Source organism: Glossina fuscipes, unplaced genomic scaffold (genome assembly GCF_014805625.2).
Source record: "Glossina fuscipes isolate IAEA_lab_2018 unplaced genomic scaffold, Yale_Gfus_2 27, whole genome shotgun sequence".
In the NCBI taxonomy this organism is placed as follows: domain Eukaryota; kingdom Metazoa; phylum Arthropoda; class Insecta; order Diptera; family Glossinidae; genus Glossina; species Glossina fuscipes.
Genome location: NW_023998422.1, coordinates 5,982,504 through 6,008,104, shown reverse-complemented (window position 1 = coordinate 6,008,104; position 25,601 = coordinate 5,982,504). Strand labels below are relative to the sequence as shown.

Sequence of the window (25,601 nt, the reverse complement as noted above, 5' to 3'; positions counted from 1 at the left end):
ATTCCGCTGGCTCACACATTTGATGTCATATGAAATTCATTGCAAACATGGAAAGCATAATCTGACAAGAACGCAACTCATAACGTGCGTACGCTGATCTACGGGGAGTAATATGTAAACACGCAAAAGTTAAGAGGTAGATTTCTGGTTTCAAAATTTTCACTCATTGTAAGCGAAGTAGAATTGGTTTTCGTAGACATAGTTTGAACGGTTTGGAAGATTTATGCCGGCTTAGCTATGTTTTTGCTAAAAAAAAATTTATATTAAGTAATTTAGAAAGTATTAACCTTTTTACTGTAAATATTTGCACTTTGTCTCGAATGTTACCTTAAAGGAGAATTAATATAGAATGAACACTTTCTATATGTATATACAAGTCGAATTTATATGTATATAGCTCTTAAGGTATTACAAAACTGTGTATATATATACATTAATACCTCTTGCGCAAATTTGATATTCATACTAAAGGCAATGTTTTCTGTTTGTGTATTTCTCTGTTTAATTATTAACGTCATATAAAGTTAACATATAGTTCATAGAAATATGCTGTATTGTTTTAATAATATTAGTCTTGTACTACGTATCGTTTTTTATAGTTTCTCTTGGAAAAACGTCTGCCTTGTTTGCGCGCAAAACTTTTTTTACGATTCTTATCTCATTCATGACTGAGTCAGTCATAACATTCTTTCAATAACGAATGCGTTTATAAGACAAGGTAAGCAAGGTAGCCGGGGACCGGAAGACTGAAGAAAAAAGTGCGGCAGAGAGAGAAAGACAGAATAAAAAATGAAAGGATCTCACTTAATTTGTATTGAATATATGATAGTTGCTAAAGCATAAAATCTTTTGAGTAGGCCTTCTTTCATAGATTCAACGTAAATCCTGTAAATATTGATACCAAGTGAAAACAATTATATGCAAGAGTGAACGTGCATTTTTACATCTACCCCGAAAAGTATAGAGCGCGTCACGTATGACAAAACATTAGTGTCAGATATTTTATAATTTATTTCATAGCGATGGTAAACGATATGCTTAGCTTGAAAGATGGCGGAAGATCATTGAAGAAAATGGTACTATACACGTAATATATGTTTAATATTACCCACTCAAAGGCAAGTATTCTTTTAGCACCCGCTTACTTTATGACCAATAAAAGAATTTTATTAAAATTTCAGTTTTCTAATCATGTCCTTCTAATACTTTACATCCATTTTCTAAATTTCTGATGTTATTTAACTTATTGACCGCTGAAATTATTTTTAAGGAAAAATATTTGGGTTTTAATTATATACTTATGCAATATAATCATTGTCTTTACATCTTTTCAAGCAAACTTTGCTTGTCTCTCGCAAAGATAAGGGAAACATAATGCTATCGAATGAATTTAACAGGAATTCAATATTGCGCTCTTAACCGTTTTCAAAATGTATTTATTTCCCTATATAGAATACATTTGATGTATTGAAATCACGCGCTTTTTATATGAGCATTAATAAAGTGTAACGATTAATTGTAACTGTTAAAATTGATAATATGGAACTTTCAAGTTGATTGAATTCATAGTACATTCAAGTACTTGAAGTTTTTATATCATGCATGCATATAAATGAAGAGTTCATCTCATTGAAGTTTTGTGTGTTTGTCTGTTAACATTTTTCCGTAGTTGAGTGGCAACACATTTCTCAAGCTAATAGAATAAATGAATTGATTAAGTATATCAAAAACGTTAGGATACTGATATAATTATAACATATCTGAATAATAGAAAGTGATATAATAAAAAAAAATATATCCCATGTTATAAATCATTAATTTGCTACTTGCTTGCAACTATTTACAGTAACATTTTATATCTCATGCAATATGTACTTCGTTGCACTATGCTTACACTCTCTTGAACTAACTTGAAAACTCTTTCTCTCATTTCAACTCTCTGTTAAATAACAGTTTCTTTACATAAATTCGTCCCAAGTAAACAACTAATAACATTCGGCGACTTTTTTTTTTTTTTCTTGCATACATATAACATCAAGACCGCCACCATGAACAACAATCGAAAAGCAGCAGCAATATCGTATTGGAAAAATGCTCAAGCAAAGCAACAAACAGTTGTAGTTGTATTTTAGTTTAGTTGTAAAATATACTCAAATGCGTGAGGATGTTGAAAACGGATAACTTATAATCGTTCATCATAACGTACACGTTTGTATACAAACGAAAATAAAAGAAAAACTAACGAAATTAATTTAATTGAATATTAGAAAAAAAAAAATAAATAAATAAATAAAAATGAAAATTAAAAGAACTAAAGACAAAATAAATAATAATCAATAAATTGTATTTAGTAACTTAACAATTATTTAGCAAAGTTGATGCTAAATAATATAAAAAAAAAAAAAATATGGAAGTCTTGCATGGTTTTCTCCAATTAACGTAATTATCCCATATACTCGTACGTGAATGTGTTGAATGTGTTGACATCCAGTTAGTTCTATACACACTAATTATAGTGCAATTATCTACTATGAAAGCCAAATAAACAAAAGATTTAAGGGGGGAAAAAAGCAATACTAAAAAAAAGGAAAAGGAAAGGAATTCCATATACATACGAATTATCTGGAGAAGATAACACCACCTTAACCACACCAAAGAGAGATAAACAAGAAAACCATCCCTCACATCTCTTTGTTTTTTTTTTTCCATTTACTTTCTTTAACGAAATTATTTCAAACTTATCAGCTTGAAGTTGTAATGGTGCGTGTAAGAAAGAAGTGTGAGCGTAACTTTGTATATGAATGCGCGTTTAGTTTATCATTTATTTCATGTTAAGAAATTTATTAATTTTTTTTTTTTTAGCATTTAATGCCATATGACTTAATTCGTGTGGCCGAGTAAATGTGTACGTAAAAATATGACTGCGTGTGTATATGTGTATACGTGCAGACATATGATATGATTTTCACTCACACCCTCTTTTTTTTTTTTGTCAAAGTAACTCTTAAACAACAACAATAATAATAACATCAATAAAGAAATATGTAAAGACGAGTAATGCAATTTATATGAATTGTTCATTTTGCTGCTGATTGTTACAAAAGATTAACAACAACAACAACAATAATAATAATAATAATGACAACAACAACAATAGTACAACAAAGCAGAAAGAATAAATAGATAGATTGAAATTTCTGTTACTCTCACTCATTATTTGTTGGTGTACTTGTGATTTATTATCACTTAAATGGAATTTAAATTAAATACTTGCACACAAATACTTGCATATATACACTCATATATATATATACATATATTTATATTTATACGCATAAGCGTATACTATCCGTGTAAATTTTGATGGATGATTGCTATTTGTTTTACTTTGTTGTTCCTTTCTTTTTAATATAAATATAAAAATGTATTCCTTATAAATTATTATATTAAATGGAAAATTTGTTTAAAGAAAAGCCAAAATATCATTAAAAAGTGTTTACTCAGCTTTAAGCTTTAAAAGTGATTTCATCGTGAAATATTATTATCAAAGCAAAAACTTCTTCTAGATATAAAGGATATTAAACGGTCTAAAGTTTTGGCGCTTGAACAATTGGGAAATTCATATAAGAAGAGGTAAGTTGATCAATTTTCTCTTGTAAACTCAAGAAGTCATTATTCATTTCTTAAAGGACTATTTAGTTACTTAAATATTTACTAATTTAAACTATGATAATAGTTAGCAACAACGGAGGCAAGTTTCGTTAATTTGATATATTGTTGTTTATGAGAATTTGAGTTTGCGGAATATAAATACTTTTTAGCCAAACAGATGCTTAAATAAACTTATGGAAATCGACCTTTTCCTCAAAATTTTCGCAGATCTTGTAGAGAAGCGTAGTTATGAGCGTAGAAGATATTTTTATAAAGTTCAATATATTTTTCCTCAATTCTAAGATATGCTTTTGAAGCGATAGCTGGAAGCAATGAGAAATTTTCAGTTTCTTCGAAATAATTTCGATTATTTATTTATTATTATTATTTTTTTTTTGAATAAAAGTTTTAATAATTGTTAAAGTTTTTGTGAAAGAATCAATTTCCGATAAAAACTTTCAATAATTTTTAAGCTTCTAAGGATGAGGGGTGAATTTATTTCGGCAAAACGTTTGCAACACCGAGAACGAGACGTCAGAGACCGCTTACAGTAGGTGCTTTCTTGAACGGCACCAAGACATCCGTCCATCCGTCTAGTGTGTGTTTTTGTAATGCTTGCGAAAAAACTTTCTCCTGAGCGGCAAAAGGGCATTAATCAGCTTCACACTTAGTACAAAGATTGGCGTTTTTCCACGCAAATTGATAGGTAAATTGGTGAAATAACACGGCCGCAGTACAACATAGCCAGAGGTCATCTCTGCTTTTAAAACTAAAAAAAAAAATTTGGTTTTTTGCTATTTACTTATAAATCACAAGAGATACAACAATAACAATTTTCATTTAGATTCTATAGTTCTGCAGCAATTATGGCCACGCCTCCTAAATATTATAGAATATTAATTTCTCATTCCTTTACTAAAACAGATTAGAGATTATAAAAGGCGTACATATTACTGGTAAATATGAAACGATGATGTGTACAAAAGATTCGGGGCGACTGAATATAGTTTTCTTACCCGTTTAAAATGATTACATCTTTTTTTTTTTTAATTTTTGGGTTTAGAAATTTGTTTGAAGAAAAATCATGACCACTTTTCAACTTGATTTACGAGAATACTTGTCGAGATGCAGATATTTATAGTAGTTGTTATATCTTTGAGGATATCAAAAATTAACGGACTTGCGGACGGACATTATTAAATCAATTATATATTTATAGTGTTAAAATAAATTTTTATATAATATATTATAACAAAATATATGCGTTTGCAGTAAGCAAATAAAAGCAGTTTTATAAAGTCGCGCATATAACACCCCCTTCTTTATCATCATATTTTTTATTACCACTTAACCCTTTCTTTTTTTAAAATAAACTTAAGTAACTCTCACAATTTATGAAAAAGAGTAGTCATAAACTCACAAACTGCAATGGAAAAGTTACATGCGTTCGGAGAGAATTGAAAAAACCTCAGTTTATGTAGGAAAATAAATCAAATGAATAATAAAATGATAATAAAAAATACAAGCAAAATACATTAAAAATCAATATAAATAAAATATTAGAAAAATAAATTATTTTTTTTTTTTTTTTTTTTTTTTTGTTCTTAAATAAAATATATAACTAATCCAATAAAGCAAAAACTGAAATAAAATGGTATAATAAAAAATAATCAAGATCCAACATCCGTAGTTCATTCATTATTAAATATACATTAGTTGGAGGAAAAAAAAAAGCAAAAATAACTCTAAACCTTTAGGGAAAGTCAAAATTAATTTTATTTTATTCATTGAGTTCATTCGCATATGTACGCACATTAGGTATTAACTATTATTTATTAGATGTAATGTTTTCTAAAGTACGCATGAAGGAAACATGACGGCTATGCTTTTAGCTGCTGCGAACGTTAAGTGCCTATGTGTTACTGTATATAGAAAAGAAAAATAATTATGATGCTTCAATTATCAGGTTGTTTGGCCAATCGTTCACTAAGACTCACCCTTCCCAAAAATTACAACATTTCCTGCTAGTACTAGAGTACTAGCAGTCATCAACATACAGAAATTCATAGATCACTCTTTAGAGACTCTTTCTTTCTCTTATGGTCTTCTTCTTTCTAATATTAGTAGCGTGAACTCTAAGATTGCTTCGCAACGTTCGAAAATCTTTCCTTTAATATTATTTGTCTGATTGCCTCTTAGTGGTTTCTATTAAGTTTCCTGTCTACTTGACACTTGGGATAATTTGCATTATATGAATACGTATGCAGAACCTTACACACATTATGTGCATTGTGCGCTTTACACCGTAGCAATAATGGAATGAGATGATTATGTTTGAAATGCTTACACACATTTTGATTGAAAGATTACGCAAAAGAGTTATAATGCTGTTAAGGATAGTTGAATACATTTCATTTGATATATAACAGATAATTGCTAACCGATATTTCGAAATGACATCATTCCCTTATCTGAGTTTTTTAGTTAAATGTTCTTATCTTCAATGTTCATACGCCAGTATAAGTCATCTTCCTTCAGCGTATACGATGAAGTTTTTTGGAGTGTCTAACAAGTGAGTAACTCAAAGCAAAGTGTTTGCTGCTGAATCGTGACAGATGAAGGAAGATGAGTGCATTGGAATAATGCAGAACCCTGGGAGAACGTTATAATACTTTCAGTAATTAGCCGAATGAAAGAATTTTGTGCTCGAATTAAGATCGCAAATAGAACCGACGGAGAACCGACCATAATGCCGAACTATAGCGGGATCGTAAAATACTTTTTACCGATTTCTTGAAAGAAGCGATTAGGAGTTATTTCTAAATCTACACCAAGGAAAGTAGAATATATTCGCCTTAAGATCGCCAATCACTATAACTCAGAATCATAGGAGAACCATAGAGCACTTTTGAGCCTTTTCCCGAAGCAAGCGTCTTTTTTTTGATCAAAAAGCCGACGAAGAATTTCTCCCGTCCCTAATATTTTACACAACCAAGCCAATAAAAGAGAGCTGTATTCGAGTTAAGAAGAGCCCTCAATATTTATCGTAAACGATCAATAAAAAAACTTCCAAAGCATTAATTGTGCGGTCAGCCAGACCGTCAATGGTACAGCAAACTTCTCTGCGGCTCTTCGAGGTTAGTTGCGCCCTTTTCTTGACCGATTTTTCACGTGTAGATGATAGAGTTTTAAATCTTTGTTCGTTACACATTGCAGGTAATAGTTCTTTGCCTGTTGGGGGCATGACACGGCCTTTTTTAAGCAGTGGTCAGGTCAGATCATAAATTCTCATTTAAACTGTTACGATCGGTTGCTTCCCAAACTCAGGCGCTAAATAGATACTTATATATAGATCAGGTCCCCTTGAAAATTGACGCTGATGATGAATCTATATATAGTGTACGTTGTGTAGTTCCTGACGCTTGTGTACTACTGACGTTAATGGTTATTATAAGCAGAAACAGTAAAGAACAGGTATTGAAAGGCAAGATGTAGACCCAAGAACAGATGATTTAAGCTACTATCTGTTCCATTCTTACCTTCTTTAATGATTTCCAAATTAGTTTCGCCTGTAATTTTGATAGATACAATGCTACACTTTTCATGATTCAAATTTTTTTGCTATCAAGGCTTTATGTACCCTTTGTCGTTTTCTAACTTGACTTACTTTACAAAGGCAAGATAGATTTGTACTGTTTACTGTTCTTATCTCATCTCAATGCTAATGAAGTAAACCTTACGTAATTCTCATAGGATATAATGATTGTGTAGTTTGTTACTTAGATTAGTTTATGACCATTACATTGAAATTTCGTAGAATGTTTACGTAAAGTAAAATGCAAAATCCTGCTAATAACATAGCGGTCGATAATTTCCGGAACTGTAGATGTAGACTTCCGCAAATGTTACTCTCATGCAGTCCCCGTAAACATTTCATAACATTTCGCTTATTTATTTACGAGTTACAAAAAGTCTAGAGCGTCGATTAAATATTTGTTCAGTGATGGAAAAAGATATTGCTGAAAGTGAGTAGCGGAGAGACAAGTTTAATGCAATATTTCTTCGTCGAAGCAAATATTCGTCGTAGGCTCATTTTGAGCGCAGGGGCTCCAATGATGCCGAACAGTGGACGCGGAAAGAGTTTCTTACTCAAAAAATATGAAGAAAATCCTGAAAGTGATGTTGCAAGAGGCAACTGACATCCTTGCACTTCTTTACATGGAAATTGCGACATTGAAAAGCCTTTTTTTTTTATTTGGCCGCGCTCATATATAGTCGAACCTGAACTCGAACCTGAATCCAATCTTGAACGCGCTAAATGGCGTGGACAGATTGTAAGCTTTGTATAAAGAACGAGAACACAACATTCGCTTGCAAGGTCGTCCACGTATTTTGTGATGCGCAAGACATTCTATTCATCTACTGCTCTGAAAGGGGGAAAATGATGAATAACAAAGACTGCGTCAAGGTCAGTCAGTTTGAATTGTTGTCACACCAAACCTTTTCCCCCAATTCTAGTCCTGAGCGATCGTTGTCTGTTTGCAAAGCAGACAAGTGGAAAAAGACTTTGTTTAAATGACAACGAGTTCACTATGGACACTGAAGTATCTTTTAAGAATGGGTATTCATTGCTTGACTTTTGAAGTAAACTATTTTGCTGAATAAAATCGAATTTCACAAAAAAGGAAAGAAAAATTTTTTACCTAGTCCTGGGACTTATTGATCGTTATAATATGCAAATACTTCCCCCTTTGCAAGTACGTATTAATGTTAGCACTTTCATCAATTCGCTCTCATTTAGGACTCAAAGTAATTATAATTTATTACTCTCTATATATGTAAAAATCATATAAATCATTAAACCGTAAAAAACTGATTAAAATGCATTTTACATCTGTTTTTTTGATAAGAGCAAAACCAATAATCACTTTTATCATTTATTGAGAATATTTTTAACAGCATTTGATACGCTGAGTAAAATATAAAAAATGCATGCACACATATCATGTATTGCAAAGCAGTTTTTACAAAATGGGAAAAGGGAAAATAGTGATTCACTGCAAAACTGGGAAAATAAAGGAAAGTTTAGAGACGACTTGACTATTGAAATCAAATAAATTTGTCAAAATATCAAATAGGACAAGTGCATACACAGCAGAAAGTTTCGATTTCATTTTAAAACAAATTAAGATTTTACTCAGACCATGCGGATTTCCGGTGCGGAAAGTAAACGAGCGAAGAAAGGTATCATTAAGCAGCATTGCAAATGCATTGCTTGTCTAGGCAAGTTCTACTAGAAACATATTCAAATTTGTTGCTCTTTCCATTGTGCACTCACAGAAGTATATTCACTCCTCTACTTGACAATTAAACAGCAAAAGTATATTAAGTGTATGCAGACGTACGTAACGCACAGGAAGACTTGACATGGATCGTTCTTCTTTTATACCGACCGAAACTTATCGGTCCACATGTCCGCCTTGTATTCGTGTATTCAACCTACAGGCCGCAAGGACCAACGCTATTGAAAATTGTGCGAACATCACGCCCTATTTGGAAGAGTCGTAATATAACTGTGATGTACGGTATTTGATGGGGCACTGTGGTCCACAATAGTTTTCCCTTTTTTTCTTCTTGCCCAAATGCTCTCCTATGTCTTTCCAATCTTATATTCCAATAGGTCTCTAAGATAAGGCTGCCTTCGTCTGTCCGCAATTGTCATGGTACTATCTTTAATCCTTATGCAACAGTCTGTGTTATACAACATTGGTTTTGGGAGTTCTATGAACAAGTTTCATTTTATCTGCTTAATTCGAAGAAGATTGCTCCTAATTCATGACAAGTTATTGTATACTCTATGTTATGCAAAGCCCAGCCAGCAGGCAGGCGAACTTTTAACATCGACGATAAAGTTGAATGAGTTTGATGCTGTACTTAGGGTTTTTTACATAATGAACTGCTTGGTAATAACAATCTATTGTCGACTCATTGATTTTAAACAACGCCGATGAAGCTAAACAAAGTCGACGCTAGAAAGTGAAGTTGGACGATATAACTAGTGCTCTAATGATATCAAAATTTGGGGCACGACAAACCTCCAACTAATGAATGTTCACATGGCCTCATTGAAGTCGATACGGAAAGTGGAGGGTATTTTGGAGAAACCGAACGTTTCATTCTAAAGTACAAAGCGTAACACACACTTAGAGTCACGTCTATGTCGTCTTTGCTGATAAGCAAAGACTTATTTAAGAAGGAAAACTATTTGCTGTATTTTTCGCTTTGACGTGAAAAAAACAACAAGATAAGGAACTCTTATCAAGTCGGTTTAACTACACTGAGCAACTAATAACCCAGCTTTAGTTCTGCTTGTCAAAAGACTAAAATATTTTGGCTTTTGAGGAGACTTTATTAGATAAGTTGGTGTCCATTTTTATTAAATTTGTTGCAACTGGGTTATGTGAATGAATTATATGGATCTGCAACGTTGCAGCATCTGAAAATTTTAAAAATTGTTACAATTCGTGATCACGAAAGTAACTTAACAACTTCAAAGAACCAGATAACAAGAACACGCAAAGTTTAATTAACGGATATTATCATGTTTCTTTACTTGTAGTCCATATGAGTTTATGACATTGCCGCTTATAACCACACATCAATTCGGACATAAACGTTAACAACCTTTAATTAAGTAATTATTCGCTGGAAAATGTCAATGTTGTTATGAAAAAAACACAACATGTTCTTTTTACACTCTTAAACAGAATTTTAGAATTAGAATTAAAAATGATTTCGGTCAAAAAAAATGGTTAAAAAGTGCAAAAAGGGAAGATGTAGTCGAATTTAAAGACACCTGCTTACGAGCTAAGGAGATAAAGTAAAAAGTTGTGCGTAAGCGAATACACTGTTGAAGTTGGCAGTTAACTAATAACTACTATGTTAAAGATAGAGTTCATAATATCATGCCTTTCCCCTCTTTCCTCTCGCCACGTACAAGTCGTCATCATAGTTCATCAGAGTTCACATAAGTTATAGACAGTTGTTGTTTCGGCGTATGTTCGCTTTTAGATTACCTAAGCAGACGAGAGCTAACTACGAAATATGTTAGTCAGTTAACAGATACGCAAGACAAGCTGCTAATGTATAGTTACATTTACGATTTTCATCGCAGTACGGAACAGACCAAAAATCTGTTAAAGCGTTAATTTTAAAATCTGTTAAATTGTTCAACAGAGTTCTGTCTACATAGAGCTTCGTTAACAGAGAGAACGAACGAATTAATCAAGAGATGATAAACACAATCATTACTGAATTGAACGGAACGCTTCCTCTCTACACATTCTATAGCTGTTTTTCAAAAGGATGATTGTAGAATAGCGCTTGTCCTGCTAAAAGAAGCATGACCTCAAAGAGTTGCACTCTCGAACAATGCAAGAGATTTCAAGGCTGATCTATAATTTAGATTACCTTATATTTTTTTGACAGCTGAGGAAACTCGCTAGTTGAGTTTTGTATGCCTTCCGAATACCAGAAAGCTCTGCTATAAAGCGAGGCTATAAAAAATAACCCTTCAGTTCCGTAACAACAATTGTTTCCAAAGAACAAGGTGAGCAGACTATAAGGCTCAATGAAGCAATCTAAGAAGAACGATAAGAATTGACCAAGTAAAGAAATTATATTAGCCGACCAGATAACAACTTGGTCTACCAGATCGCTTTTCGCGAAGTAAAATGTCTGTGCCGTCTGGTCTGGCGATAGGTATTCAGGGGATGTTGATATCCGGATGTGAATAAGTAAGTCAGTGGCGTTCGCGGGCTCAAATTCCAAGTTCGGTAGACCTTACTTTGGTCGTAGTAGCTGTAGTGGGTCCTTAAAAGACGTAACCAACTATGCTTTCTTTGCTTTTCCGTCCTTCTTTCTGACTATTAACATTCATCGAGAGTGCCAGGAGTCGTCTGCTTGCAGCTGCGATAAACTGTGGTGGAAACAGTGCTATGCAAAATATCACATGTGCTCAGGCATTAACCTACAGAGAAAACCTAAGCGGGACTGGTACCGCTGCGATATACTTTGTTGAAAGCAAAGGTGATCGCCTTGTGGATACTTCCGAGGCAACAGCGCGTAGGGTCAGAGTGTTGTGTCTGGCCTTTCGGCGACTACTCGTTTTAGCTATTGTTACCTCAAACTGAATATGCGCGGAGGGGAGAGGGAGCACTAAGTAGTTAAAGGTGAAAAGGGCTTGTCTTGCCCAGAGGGTAGAATTTGATCCCTATCCCTTAACCGTCATATCTAGTACTCCAGTTTTAGAAATGCAGGACTTTCTTGCAAGCCTGTGGATACACACCTGAATTTGTCGTCAGTCTTTACGACTTGCCATGCAGATGATTTATATTAACATTACTACGTATATTGGCCAATGGCCAATGGTCAAGGTTGATCTCTCCTTGCTTTAGGTTTCAATTTTTTTTTTAACTTTCGCTTTCGATCAGCATTTTCGTTTGGATTTTAACGGAGGTACATGAGAAGTTTAGCGTATCCATTGTGCCTGCATACAATAACGTATTATTTTTTAAAGAATGAAACATTATCTCTCTCTTTTTTCTTGTCTTAAATTTCACACTTCATAACGTAATTTATTTATTTAAAAAACAAAATTTGCAAACTATCGATTAACATATTATAGTAAAAATCATTTTTAAAGTTTGAATGAGTTTGTGTATCTTTTGTGTTTTTCTCTTTGATTTGTTATTTGTTGTTGTTAGGGTTGTTGTTGTTGTTGAAAATGTTAACTTTTCATAACGAAGTGTGTGTAAAACAATAAAAAAAATAAATAATAAAACTACACATAAAATGTTCACCTAAAAACCTAAAAAAAGCCTTTGTATATATCTACATATATATATGTATATACATATATACGCGCGTATACAAACGTATATATAAATCCAAGGTCTGTCTATGAAAACTCTATGTGGATAAAAAGTATATAGTTAGTTTTCACTACCTCTCAAAAAACTGAGAAAGGCATTGCGGAAAAGCAAAGAAGGTTTTTCCTTTTAAAATAAAAAAAAAAGGCAAGCACAGGTGCACTTAGAACAGCACGGCCCAACAACATAGCCCACCGCCATAGCTAAACGTTAAACGGCAGGCAACCAGTCACTCACTCAGCCAGCCACTTTACATTTACTTATACTTACGCCCTTACATACAAACACACGCGCACACAAAACTACACGAAAAGCCTGACTATATAAAAAAAAAAGTGCTATATTAAAATAAACCACTTGAGCGGTAGTGGTGGTGGTAGTGGTGGTGGTGGTGGCGGTGGTGATGGTGGCAGAAATGGTACAAAAACAGTACATAGAAAAATGTACTGTTATATATATATATATATATATATATATATATATATGTATATAGATGTGTATATGTATACGGGTATATATGTATGCATAAATATAGTTCAAGTGTTGCTACTTTGAAAGCGTAATTAGTAGTTCACTATAAAGTCATTCTTTTTATTTTTCTATCAACACGCAATGCAAACACTTGTACATACGCGCACAGATTCTCATTATGAATTCAATAAAATTTCTTTTTCTCTGAAAATTTCGAAGAAAAATCACATAAATTATCCTTGCAACACTCAGCGGTGGCACAAGTGCTATGCATACGTACATACATTGATATAAGCAAAAAAAAAAAAAAAAATGTACTTAAAATAAGTTCTAAAATTCAAGCATTACCTAGATTTTAACCCAAAAATAAAAAAATAAAAAAAATAAAAAAAAACAGAAAGAAAAAGAGAAACAAAATACAGACAAAAAAAGACTACATATTGAAGTGGACAGCCAGACCGACACACAGATAGCACAGGCTTTAGACAATTCAACTCTTGGAATATTCTTGAAAAGCACTTGACAGAAGAACGAAAGTAAAGAAGAAACACTTGAACATCTAATATACAAGTATGTTGAGTTGATTTAAAAGGTTAATTAGAAATGCATAAAATAAAATATTTTTCTTTCTTCGTTTCGTTTGCTTTGAAATTTTTCTCCTTTTTTTTTTTTTTGTTTTAAATATATAATAATAAAAAGACTTTTTCCAAAAAGAAAATTTTTTAGTAAATTTGCAGCCAAAATGTTTATTTAAACACTGGCTGTGTTTGATTTTGAACAAAGAGAAAAATAAATAAATAAAATAAAACAAACAGCTATACTTAAATGGAAAATTTTCATGTAATTTGAAAAAAACATGCCCGTCTATCTGTCACTCTTTTGTGGAAAATGACAGTTTACTCAGCACCCACATTCGTACATGCACTTACATGTAGACACAGCATACATGTTTACGTTATATTTAAATATGAGGGAAAAAAACATGTAGATTCAAATCTTTCTATCACTGTCAAGTATGCACTTAATATGATTTTCACAAAAACTTTTTCACATTAGCGTTACAATTAATTTTTTTATTGCAAACAAATAAAAGACTATAGCGTAGGAGGGTGTAGCCTAAAATATACACTGCACCACCCTATCATATATTAACTTTTTAATATAACGCGTTATATGGGAAATGGTCGAAAAAGTGATTCGATGCGAACTATTTTCAATAGCATTCGTCCTTGGGCCTAAACATATCGGTGTAACGAATTTCATCAAAGTAGCTTTAAAAAGCTACCTACGATCTGTGGGTTGGACAGAAGAAAACTAAACGGACATACGGACAGAGAAGCTCAAGTCTATTCAGAAAGTGATTCGGAACTAATCGGCGTAGTAAAAGGTAGGTCTACCTGTTTGGGTACTGCACACCTCTGTACGAGCTTAATATGATCCTGTGCCAATAGTGGTGTAGGGTATAAAAACTGCTATATAAAAATATTTAAAAAAAACTGAATTAAAAAAAGTGATTTTTTTTATACTAAAGACTTCAAGTAAATATTGCAAAGTCTTTGGCAAATCTCAATAGTTGCTGTTCACCAACGTAGATCAGTTTTGTACCGAAGCTTCAGATGATTAGCATAAAAATTATTAACAAATTTAGATATTTCGAAATTTTCGTTTTTGCTCGGTTTTTCCCCCATTATGGAAAGGAGTTTGCCTTCTCCTATGATTAGGCTTTTAGAATAATCAAATGTTGCAGCTACACAGTTACTTGCACTTATGCTACTCTAAATTACGGTTAACAGCAACACATCTATCATTACTAGTTTATGTACAAATGGCTAACTAGGCTTATTGCTCTGAAGGCAGTTGGGGTTTTCAGGCTATTACTTTCTACTCTCACTTTCTACCAAGTAGTCATGACTATCAAAAGAAGAAAACTTGTCCCGACCAATGAAAAGGCACCTGTAAGAAAACACAAGATGTTCGGATCACTTAGAGAGTTGTTTATAGTACTATAGTACGAACTAAGGTAAGTATTATACATAATATATTGGACCGATCATTCAAATAGGGAGGTGATAGCAGCAGAGCAGTGTATGTGTCCCCAATCAATATCGTATTTGATATAGATTCAGTATAGTAGCTTCAACCAATTGAAATAATACATCGGTTAATAAATACCTTGACGGGAGAAAGAAAAGAAAGAAGTTTTTACACCTATCCCAGGAAGAAGCTTCGGAGACCATACGAAATCAAGATATGATTATCAGCATTAAGCGGTGATGGGTATAAGACACTCTATCGCGGCCGGATATGATTTACTCGAATTTCGTGGGTAAATCATATTCCAGGTGAATGTTTTCAACATATCATGAACCGGTTTCGCCTATGAAGGGACTGATGGATGACATGTCAGAAAAAATTCGTCTCATGCTTTTACTCCCAAATAAGGTTGCGATCTAAACAAGGCTTTCTCTTACAACGTTTGAGCAAAGAAAGAAATTCTAACGGCGAATGCTCTTTATTTGACATAAATTACGACATTTTTGTTGTTGAGAAAATATTTTTGTTTTGCGATAAGTGTTGATACAATGGCTTATTGTTGCGAGATGATCAAACAATAAACAAATACAGCTTCACATACTCTTTTACAGGTGCTACTAGGGCCATCTGCCGGTTCGTTTCGATTTTTTATTTAGATATCTAGTAGTAGCTCTCATGGCGTGATCGAAATTTTTTATACAGAGCTTTGAAAGAGGTATTTGTATAAAGTTTAGATCATTGGGTACCAATCGATGAATGCGTGCCATTAAATTCGAAACTTAACATCTTGAGGAGTTTTAAAGGCATAGCAACAAGATCGTTGGTAAACTATAGCGTCTACTATGTGATGGCCATTGCCAATTATTTTCTAATCATAAGGCGATGGATCGTGATTTTATTACAGTGCTCACGAGTTTGGGAAATCCTTTAGAACTTGATCTTCAAGCTTTGAGGGGCAAGACCCGCGAAAAGCGAGTTGGTGATCATGCCTTCGAATCTCAATGGGGTAGACCAGACTTTATACTGTGTACCTTACCTTTGCTGCTTGAGTTTCTGACTGAGTTCGTTTATTAGAATGTCATAGCTTAACACTTTGACTTCAGTTCGTTGGTTAGTGTAATTTCAGTTTAAGAATATCCTAAAAATTCCTTGAAACGGAAACTGTTAGCTTTGCTTTATGATGATGATATTCTTTACTATTGCTTAATTTAAGCTTTTAACCTTATGATGATATAAAGAAATATTACTCCACGTCCACCCATCGACCAACCATTTCCTGAATAATGATAATAAATTTAAAAGGAAATGTGAGAGTAGAAAACTATCAATTGATTGGTCTCGAGGCGATTTCAGTCTCCCTTCCCTTCTCTCTCTCTCTCTCTCACTCTCTCTCTGTCTCTTTCTTTTGGGTTGGGATTTATGATTATTATGTAGAAGAGAACAATAAACTGAAATAATTAAAAATTTCTTTTACAAACAATCAAGCAGTAATATTAGTAGTATGGGAGTTGAAATGAAATGAATTTTTCCAAGAATAAATAATCACCCACAAGTTAGTTCCAACGATGAATGTAATATCATAAATGCTTATACAATATATTTTTTATTCTTTACACTCGTGTATTAGGAATAATTAATAACGTTTAACATAAAAAATTATGTTTATTAATTTTCTAAAGAAAACCTCATATATAAAGAAATAGAAAAGCAAAAAAAAAAAAAAAAAATTGTAAGAAAAATGTTTATGATTACGTTTATTAATAATCATAATAATGATTGTCTATAACCATTGGTGAATACTAAGTTAAACAATAGCTTTTTTTGTTTTTATTCATATATAACATGAATCGTCGTCTCGTCTGCGTGTCATGCACTCTCGAGATGGTAAAACAAAACAAATCACCTGCCACACATGTTGTTTTTCGTGGCAAGCAATAAAAGCTATATGTAAAAAAAAATAAAAATAAAAATACAAAAAATCCATATAGGAATTGCTGTAGGCATACATGCATTGATTTGGCTGGTATATACACATATATATATGCAGGAATATAAGTTATACTGGATACTGCCATAAGTCCATTGTGTATAAAATACTAATGTCATAATTCACACGCTTACAATTAACGTAAGCTCTTTTATTTATTATTTATTTTTTTTTTTTGTTTTTAATGTTGAATGTGTAGATGTATATATATATATATATATATATATATGTGATTGTGTGTATGCGACGATGTAATTTTGTTTGTTCGGTTGTTGGCCTATGTTTAAAGCATAAAAGTCATATACAATATACATATATACATACATACATACATACATACAAATGCATATGCATATAAAATATAAATTATGCAGTTGTTAGTTATATCGATGAAAATTTTATAAATATATAAATAAAAGCAGATTTATACACGTTTGCATGTATTCGTCGTCTATACATTTATTGGTGTTACACACGTGCTATCACACTTTTTTTGTTTTCTGCCGTGATTTTCGAATTTCATGAAATTTAAAATGTAATAAATTATGGAATTTCTTTCATTTACTTATTTATTAGCTTTCTCGTTCGTTCGCTCGTTCGTTCGTTCGTTTACCGTTTATCGTTACCATAAATGCTTTAATGATAAATTATAAGATTTGCATAATTATACGTTGGCGTTTATTAAAGAGTACAAAAGAAGAAATAGACAAATGATTCGTTTCAAATGGATTAATTAAAATGAATGCATGTCCGCGCACGCATATCGTACGTATAGCTTAACCATTCTGACATTTAATTATGCGTTATAGAGAGAAAGGAGAAACAAAGTGAAAATTGTTTCAAGCCGATTAATGGCTTTTCTCGCATACGATAAATAATTTATTAATATTAAAGGTTGTCTTCACCAATCGATTCGTTTTCTTCATGTTTCGTGTTTCTAAACTTTTATGCTTCCTGTTGGTTGCAATCAACAGTTTGTCGTAATTGTTGTTCTAATCGAGATGTCTTACTATACCGCTTTATTTATGTCTTCTTTAGATTGTTCCCTGTGTAGTAATACTTGGAAGTTAAAAATTGGAAATTAATATTTGACTCGAATTTTATATTCTTTGATTCGAATAATATATTAAAACTTTACAACTAACTTTGCTGAAGGAATTATTTTTCTCGCTCTCGCATGAAACAAACATATTCTCAATCGATTTGTCCCTTTTGTTTAAGCTGTTTTGTCGCATTCTTGCGAGCTGTTATTCGGTGTTGTAAAACGTCCGCGGATGCCATGCTTTATATTTATCTCCCGGGAGTTTATTTTTTAGGGAGTAAAGAAAGACTTGAAATATCTGACTACCAATCCTACACGCATGTCCTAGGAAGTTCTTCTATTTTTCAGGTTTGTTCGAACGATGCTTTTCTTTCTTCCAAGAGTATAAATTGGTTCAAGCGCAAATTTCAAGAACTCTCTTCAAGATAAAGCAGGGCTTAAACAGGAGAGGATAGACTTAATAAGGAATGCTTCGGGTGGGTCTAGACCAAGCAAAACCTCTACGAACGGTTTGCAGCCAGGATAAAAACGAGGTATATACTACCAAGTTGATAGAACTAAAAACATCCTTCTAACTAGTTACAGCCCTAGATAGTGCAGTTGGAGTAGGACAAAAATCATGACAAAGGCCCTAAGGCAGTGCAGTAAAGTGAAAACTCCGGGAGTGGTTTTTGCCTAAGACTAAGAGGTATGCGCACGCTTGCTTTGACACAGCTAAGAGAGCCCTTCCCGTCTCTGAGCATAGTCTAGTAGATAAAATACACGATTATCAAGTCAGTGTAGCCGGGTTCAGTTGACAGATCATGCTTTAAGTACATTTAATATAGGGACGCGGCTGTAAAGCATGCGCGGTTGGTAAACGACGAACAGTTACCAATCGGGCATAAAACTTCCAAACAGCGGCTCTTTCCCCATTTCTTTGTGCCTGATCATCACCCTGCTTGTACATGCCTATGGAACTTCTCCTGAGCAACTCATCATTCAAAAAAAAATTCACGTGTAGTGGAAGAAATATCGATTGAAATTCCTAAATGGTCAGTAGAGGTAGAACATGATTGTAACCACATTTATCGTGGGGGTTTTTTGTGGTCACCATGAATTAGTTGAAGCCTCTTTAAGCAATGTTTCCTCGGAGCTAACAAAAACGTACACTGAACACTTACACTTTGCATTTAACGTTAACAAACAGAGCTTCTGTGTAAGTCTCTCTTTAAAGGAAGAATTTTTACCATTTCCATGCGAACGATTGCCTATGGTGCCGGTATATCCTATCGTTGGTTATGATTGATGTTTCGTTTGGCGTTGCCATAAACGATACTTTATGCGAAGGGAGTTGTCAATCCTGATATATTTGGTGTGTGGTAAATCCACTCCCCTTTAGATTTACTCCTCTCTCCCCATATGATAACAAAAATCCGAGTGAAAAGTTGAAGATCAAGCATTTTCTTTATCCATATTCTTAGTTTGAATTAATTTGGAGGCAAACAAGCTTGCAATAAGCAAAAAGCTGTAATTCATAATCTGCTGCCGGCATATTACAAAATTTGGATAAATACGGAAAAAACTGTTATCTGCAGCCTCAGGAAAGTTGATACAAACCAATCAATGGAATCAAATAATATTTCGTTATTATTATCTAAAACCTAATGTGTCTGAGTGGAACTTGTTCTCAAGTCTAAAAACTTCCTTTCCAAGCGAATATAATTTTTCTAAATAATTTCTTTAACATTTTCTACTGCTTTTGAGTCCGTCTCAGCTGGTTCCGAGTCAAGAAGAGATTTAACAAACTTTCCACTTCAGCTTTCACATTTATGCAAACAGCAAGGAACAGGAACAGCAGAATACCGCTAACTTAACTTTCAGGCTAACGCTGAGCTCCAACAAAATATAGGAGGTGGTTGGTGTTAGGTCTTAGTCGTAACCATATCCCTTCTTGTAATTGTAGATCAAGTGTATTTTCAAATGATGAGAGAGTATTTTGAAGATGATAGCAATCCTTTGATAGTTTAAATCTCTCCCTCCAATTTCATCGAGAAATATATGCGAGCCGAGCTCACATACGTTTTAACAAGGCGCTATGTATGAGTGTGCATTAAGAAGCCCTCCTCATTAACACACTTTCAGGTAATTCTTCAACTTTTGCATTAATAAAGAGCAGAGAAGTGCCTGCCGATTACGATTATTTTGAACATATATATATATATATATATATATATATATTGAAGCAAAAAGCAACAAAGAACGAATCAAGTCGCTTCGTACATGTTTTCAATAAGATTTTGCCTTTTCAACAAGCAAATAAATTAGTAGAAAAGCTCATATTAATTGAAAAAGCATGTAATGAAGGTAATGAGTTTGATAAAAGATGCAACTAATCATTCCATAGGGAATTCGAATATAAATACAAAATTAGAATGTATCCCATGGCAATAAGCAAGCAATAAGCAATAAGTTTAATTAAAATTAAAAGAATAATAAAAATATAAAAATAGTTGTTGTAATTTATTTTTAGTAAAGTATTTAGGTCTTCTTTCTTCTGTTTTATTATCAAGAAAGCAAATAAACCATTTCTGGTTATTATGTCGCTTGTCATAAAAAGCAGAACAAAATAAACATTTTAAATAGAAGCATAAATAATTCACTTGGAAAATAAAAAAAAAATAAAAAAATATTTCTTTCATTATTATTGGCCAATTATTATGGTCAAATAGTAAATAAAAATTTTCAAATAATATTTCAATTTAGTCAAAATTATTTATGCACATATAGAGGAGTGTATGTATGCGCATATCTGCTATAGTGCATAGTGTAGATTGTGTATATTTGAGCAATAGCACGACAAACCATAAATAAACAGAGACACAAACACATATATGCACATAAATAAATGCAAACAAACACAATTTATGCACATATGCAGATACAAGTATTTACAACTTATTGCTTACGTTCCGGTATAATAGCGCACATATATATATATATATGTGCTGGAGCTGGTGCTGCCACTGCTGCTGCTACTGCCACAGGTACTGCTATCGCTGGCGCTCTGCTCCTATTGCCTCTACAAAGAGTAAAAGTAAACAAAACGAAATTACAACATGCTCGTCTGTACGGGGAAATGCATGATGGACTTTAATAGTGCCAGCAATAAAATGAATATTTCTTTCCTCTTCTTTTTCCATTTTTTTTTTTTTTTTTGTGCATACATTTCAGCGCCATATGCATAATGTAAAGCGGGGGACGATAAGGTGGCAGGCAGGCGTACTAAAAGGAAACATACGCTTAAACAGGACAACAGCGATGAACATGACGATGACGATGACGATGACGACGACGACGACGACGACGACGACAAAGCAAACAGTAGCAACAAACAAAGCACGTACTATTTACTAAAACAATTTACGCTTTTCGTGATACAAACACGCGCACGTACATATAACAAGAACAGCAAATATTAATTGTATGCATATAAAGGGTGATCCAAAAAGTACTTCGCCTTCAGCTTATCAAAATTCAGTTAATTCAATGGTGACGAGCTTTCGTTTAGGAAGTGTATATAACGCTGTTGCTGTTATCGGACTCCGTCTATATGCAAACGGTTTTCTAAAAGGTATCGGATATAGAATCTCCAACTAACACTGCTCACTCCATTATTGGATTCCATTGGTTTTGTAGAAAGTATTAGATAAAGAATTTCTAACCAACGCTTTCTCGTTTGTAGAGCTCTACCTGAATGATAGGTTTTTTCAGAAGTATTGCGCATACAGCGGCCTAAGGTTTTCCTCTTTTTTTGAAAACTAAAATTCATGTCGTGAGTGTAGGGAAGATCGTGAGTAATTCATATACTCATCCTTTTCATATCTCCCCCAATAAAAGCACAACTAGCAGACATCGACTGTTGGTAATACAAGACCGATGGCAAATAATACTTGGCAGTAATCTTTCTTTTCTTTCCTCTTTAACCGGTTGCCGGTCAGAAAAAAAGAAGGAAAAAAGAAGATAGAGTTCGTAGGTCCAATCAATGAGTGTTATGCCTATACCGATAGAGCATTTGCTATAGCCATAGTCCAGTTTGATCTGTCGCCGCGATCTATAGCCCGTCTCCCACTCAAGATCGTGGCAGCTTTAGCGCAAAATCGTCGTGTAATGAAACGCTTTCATTAATGGCCTTCCAATGGGTCATGTTAGGACCAATACTGAAAGCTATAAAAGCCAAGACTTCATTTTAATTTTTATGAACAAATAAATATACTCGATGAACTGCTTCTTCGTGTGTATATGTGCGTGTGTGTATCTCATCAAAATTTCTTTAGCCAATTCCTTCCTTGCCCTTTAATACAGCAACTGTGGATCCTTTTGATGATCTCTAAGCTATATCCAGAGGGTACAAATTAAGGCTTTGTGGGTAAATTCTTTTAATTTCTGACATTTTGATCTCTAAAGATCTACATAATTCATTATCTAATGGCTATCGTACTGTACCGTTTCCTTTGAAATTCTAAATATTATCAGTCCATTTATTGATAGTAGCGATAAGAATTTATTGTGCTGTCTGGCAGTTGCCGCTCCTTAAGTCACATCAAATCCCTGAATAGGCATCTTTGGTTTTCCATAGATTTCGATATGGAAAGTGGACCTTCCCTTCGCTTCGATCACAAGATCCGTAGCTTGGATCACCGCTGTTTCTCTGCTTTTGCGAAAGAAAACTTAGCCGTCATCACGGCTCTACATCGGTTAAAATCTCGATACCTTTTACACATTTTTTAGCTGAAAATAGGTTCACTTTGTGGCCATCTGTAGTATATTTTCCTATTATCCAACTTTGCAAACATCTTTGATAGTATGGAGCAAAGCGCTTAATACTTTTTAGACTATTTAATATATGTTGAAGAATTTATGCGCATGTATTGTAAAAATATGAATTACTCTCACTTGAAAAAGGAATAACAAAAAGAAAAAATATATGTATACATAAATATGTATATAGGTGTATATACACTCAAGAGCAAAAAAAGTCGCATACCCTCTACGTTTCCGCTTCGAACCAAAATATTTCTTAAACAAAATTTTGATTACAAACATAAACTGAGTTAAAATACACTATGGGCTTTTCGAAAACCCAAAATGCTTACCCTTGATTTTCAAAGCCATTACAGGAGCAATGCAACAATTGATATATCCAAAATCGCACGTTTCAGGTAGCGCGATTTCCGCAGGTATAAAAGTATAAGGATTGATAGAAATGAGCATTTGCATACCAGCTCGCAGTCTGAAAGGTTCTTTATCGAATACATGACTATTCAGGACCCAGACAGTGGTTATCATACCGTAAGCAGCGTTTCAAGCGCTTGCACTAATTGAAGTTAGGGGGAAACAAAGACAAGTGGGACGACAATTAAATTTAAGCCAATGTGTTGCTCGATGTGCATTCCAGCTATATTAAGAGACCGGCGGCTATACTCGATGATGAGGAAGGGGCCGAGACCATTTTACAAAGCAGTGTGATGACCGTTCAATTGTCACAATATCACTCATCAAATCGGGCAGCAGTTCCAGGAAGTTAGAGGAGTGAAAATCAGCTGTGGGCGGTTAGAAGAAGACAAGAAGGCCTGGCAGCGCACAGACCAGCAACTCTCCCGAAATTGAGCCCAGCTAACCGAGAAGCATCTCTCCAAGTCGAGAACATGAGAATTGGACTATGGGTCAATGGCGAGTGCAGGATGTGTCCTCACAGTAGCGACGTACGATGCATGGTCTGCCAAATACCAGGTGAACGTTTCGCGCAATGTTGCATCTCTGAACGTGTCACATATGCCGATGAAAAATTCAATGAAAGTTATTATTCAGCCTAGGAGGGTAATACCTCGTGTTAATAAATATTTTTTATTACCCTTTTATACCTGGTCAAAATCCCTGAAATAGCGTTCCCGGAAGCGAGCTATTTTGGCTATTTCTACAGTATGATTACTAGTGAAATAATTTTGAAGGTCAAGAGCAAGGATTATGTGCTTTTCAAAAGCCAACAGCCTGTTTTTTAGGTCAATTTAAGTTGTGTTTTCATTTAACAATTATTTAGGTTCGAAGTGAAAATGTAAGGGCTGTGCGACTTTTTTGTCCACGAGTGTGTATATATACGCACATATATTAAAAATGGGTTTTGAAGTGTCTACACAATGTACGGCTTGATTGCATACAATTGCTTTGGCTGTCGTTACGGCTGCTGGCACTGCCTGCATTTGCATGTTTGCTTAAAGTTGAGTATGAATCGCATGGAAATAGAAATGTTTTTTCAAGTTACATGACATTTCCAAATAGCAACAGAAACGGCAATAGCAACAGCAACAGCAACAACAACAACAACAACAAGAACAACAACAACAATAACGATATATGACACTGACATTACACACTTAAACCATTTAAAGCGTACTGACTGATGGTAACACACGCTTTGGTTGTTATTGTTGTTATTACTGAATAAGTGTTTTAAAGGTTTTTATTTTGTCATTATATGTTGTGCCAACAACTGCAGAAGTTTTTGCTATTGCTGTTAATGAATGAATGAATAAATGCTAGCTATCTTGTATAGGCGAATGATTGCATATGCCTGTGTGTGTGTGTGTGCGTGTATGTTGCAAGGCAATGAAGATCAAACTAAAAGTTTTTTGTTTTTTTTTTTTTTTTACTGCCAACATTTAATTAATACATGAGTGGATTTTACATAACCAGCAGAAAATGTCATCATCAAAATTAACAGCAAGCATTATTTATAAAATAACAACAACAACAACAAGAACAGCAACATAGTAATGCTAATAAGAACAACATTAACCTTGATACGCTACAAGTTTCATTTACCTTAATTTAATTAAACTTTCTCTTCTCCCTGACAAAGTTTAAAATAATTAATTTTTAATTTTTTTTTTTTTTTGCTTTTTATTTTCAATTTCTTTCCAAAACTTTTGCAATACATTTTAAATATTACATATTATGCATATGCATTCACACAAAAATGTACGTCTAGTTGAAATCGTTATCAACATTAACATAACAGCAACAATATCATCGTCATGGTGGTGGTGGTGGTGGTGCTATCGTTACCATTAGCGTTATTATTGTATGAGTTTCATATTTAGTTGAAAGTGTTTAGTTCGCTCTCTAATGGTTTTTCGATATTTATTTACGATATCGTGGTAACAATTTACCTGAACTCAACTTTTCACATGCACATACACGCACGCATAGATTTGAACACACACACCACCATATGCGTATCAATGGTGTACGTATGGTTTTGGTTACGTGACTAATTAAACGGCGTGAAATGCAATTCATGTTCGTTTATGTTTATTTCACTGTTTGTTTTTCTGCATGCGTGTATGCGCATATGTATGCACATTTATGCACAAATATTTATACACATTTACATGTGTTCGTTTGTTGTTTGTTTGTTTGTTTGTTTGTTTGTTTAGACTTTTTTGCA

The 25,601-nt window shown here is 33.5% G+C and overlaps 1 protein-coding gene across 1 annotated transcript in view; it reads left to right on the top strand.

Moving 5' to 3' along the window:
• Positions 1 to 2,147: 2,147 nt before the first annotated feature.
• The window catches only part of LOC119636014 (leucine-rich repeat and immunoglobulin-like domain-containing nogo receptor-interacting protein 3), a 127,198-nt gene continuing 103,744 nt past the window's right edge, over positions 2,148 to 25,601 (top strand). Inside the window, exons 1-2 of the mRNA XM_038031086.1 lie at positions 2,148 to 2,458; positions 3,470 to 3,633. The gene's annotated coding sequence lies outside the window, so the exon portion shown is untranslated. The remainder of the gene's footprint in view (positions 2,459 to 3,469; positions 3,634 to 25,601) is intronic.